Raw genomic sequence first — 2,724 nt, forward strand, 5'->3', positions numbered from 1 at the left:
TCACAACCAATTTTACGACCGTGTGACTCAACTTTTTGGGAGGAAAGTACTCCTGGCTTTGAAATCACAAGCGGGAGTCACACCGACTTCGGCAAAAGCAAAATCAAGCCCCGTGGTTTCGTTTTCTGGTGTTTTACAGATACACTTTCATGACACGACTCAACTTTTAAAAAGGTACTTAACTGCTTTTTTACAGGCCAATAGTTTTATATTCTGCCTTGAATACAGTCCTTGCTGCCCTGAAGCTACCAGCACAACGGCAAAGGCAGATGGGACTTCGCCCTGTGTTTTTAATGCATCCAGTGCCACGTTACCTAGCTGTCGAATACAAAAGTCCCATTCAGGCTGATGAAAATATTTTCACAAACACCACTCCCCAGGTGTAAATCAAATCCTACCGAGTCTGAAACATGCCCATGTGAAATTGCCTCTTCTTCCCACCAGGTGACCAAGTCCCCTCCTCTCAATGCCAAGCCCCGTGCAGCTCCCCAAGCACGGCGGTTTTGTGGTCTTCCCAGCAATGGTACGGCTCAGGCACCCTTTGCCTTTGTCCAAGCAATCGATCCAGTACGTGAGTCTCGTACGTCAGCAATTAAACAGGTCAAAAGGTCTCTTCTGCTCAGCATCTCCCAGGGAATTGCCTTCATGCATTCCTCTCCCTCTCCCTCTTCCCCCCCAGCTGACAGACCAGCCCGATCCTTCCCTAGCTGCACAGAGCTTTCCCACCGGGACCATGCTGCGAGAGCAAGAGCCAGGGGCTTCTCCTCGCGGGGCACAGCAGCGAGCTCCATGCTTACAGGCCTCCTCATGGTGGCCTGGTGGCTTCAGCACCGTGCGGGCAGGCACACCATATCCAGGTTGAGAGAGATTCCTGCGGGTGCAGGCACCGGCCTTGCGTTATTCACAAAATCTTGCAGTGTACAATTTTTATTATTTACCCTTTGAAGCTTGCATCTTTACAGATGTGACTGTGCACTGGGGACCTTTTCCCTCGCTGGAGATTTCAGTAGCTGTGCCTGTGTGGGCTGGTGACATTTTCTGAACCTGTTTATGTCTTAATCAGAAGTGTACTCATGGCTGCTATTTACTGAACTATTTTCTAATTCCTTTTTTTTTTTTTTTTCAATTTAAAGGATGTGATCAAGTTCATTATTGAAATACACAGTTCCTGCTCCAAATCTCACCAAAGTCGATGGCAGGTCACTGACGTCACTGGGCTTTGGGTCAGGACCCTGAGCTTTTTTTAAATCATTTTCCCTTCAAAGCCACAGAGCAGTTGTAACTTTGCTATGCTGTACAGAGTAAGCCTCAGAGAGCCTACTTCAAAATTCCCACACTAAGGAGCTGCTCAGTGCCTGCAATCCTTTGCAATGATCACAAAGAAAAGAGAACATGAAGAAATCCAAAGATAAACTAGAAAAGATACCATAGCAAGAGGTCAAAGGTACTTAAGGATCCCCTTTGAGAAGCAAAGTGACATCTAAAGGGGGGAAAGTAATAGAAGACGCAGAGAAAGTAGGTCAATATTGAATGTAAATGAAATATGAAGAGGCTCCTATTGTGATATCAAAGAGCTTTTGTAAATCAGAATAATGTGAGCAATCAGTCAGAAAGAATACCATGGAAGTCACAATGTTTTTTATCAGCCTGTAACTTAATACACTCATCGAGGTCTGTACATAAATGAAAATGCTAAAAAATTATGTACTTGCCATTTTCACAGCCCTTTAGATATTTCTGGATTAAATGTAACAGCTGTGGTTAATGGCTTTGGAAACCGAAGTTGTTTCCATAGATGAGCAGTAAAATACACATCCATCCCAGGTGAAGAGAGATTAATTCAGTTTTCTGCTCCTTCATTTTTAACTGTTTTGATGAGATTGCCTAAGAAATTGCTACTCGTGGCGATGATTTTGGAAAGTTAGTATTTTCTTATTAAGCCAGATGATTTCACAAAGGCCATCCTATGGCTGCTGGGGTCTGATGCAAAAATACGCAATTTCGGCATCAGGAAAGATCGGAGAAGTGCCAGCACGGGCTACAAAGATGCTGGAAGATGCATCTTTTAAAGTACATGCCTGCCACCCATGATATGCAGCACAAACACAAAGTGCCATCTACTGAAGCAAGGCAGCTTCAGCACAGGCTTCCTCTGAAGCCATTCTAATGGTCAAGGAAGTACCTCCTGGACAGGCTTTGGGGCATCTCTGAACCCTGAAAGCCATCACATACTGGAGCTGCAGGGAAGGGAAATGGAAATGGAAAGTGGAAGGGGGAGAGAAAAGCCTGTGGTTGGAAGCAGGTGGGAAGGGCAAGTCCAGGAGGCTGCCGAGGCCACCTCTGAAGCAGACCCTGGCTGCAGATCCAAGACTCAGGCTGGCTCAGACTGCAGATCCAGCAGACCCGGGCAGGCAGCTTTCAGGCGAGCACTGAGGGAGAACGGCCGGTGCTCTCCTCAACGAGGAAAGCAGCACCGACGCGCACAGGGCCGACCGGCGGCCACCTGGGGTGTCAGGGCCTGGGGTGGGAGCGGGCAGGAGGAGCACGGTGAGGTGTCGGCCAAGGCACAACTCAGTCACTTAATTTTCTTTAAATCCTCAAAACCCAGGTGACAGTTTGTCACCGGGCTACCAGATAAAACGGCACCGACGGGGACGAGGCCCCCAACGGGTACCGCGCTTCTCCAGGCGGAGGCGCGCTGCCGGCTCTGCGGGCCGCGGCTGG

This window comes from Phalacrocorax carbo, chromosome 3 (assembly GCF_963921805.1).
Source record: "Phalacrocorax carbo chromosome 3, bPhaCar2.1, whole genome shotgun sequence".
NCBI lineage: Eukaryota > Metazoa > Chordata > Aves > Suliformes > Phalacrocoracidae > Phalacrocorax > Phalacrocorax carbo.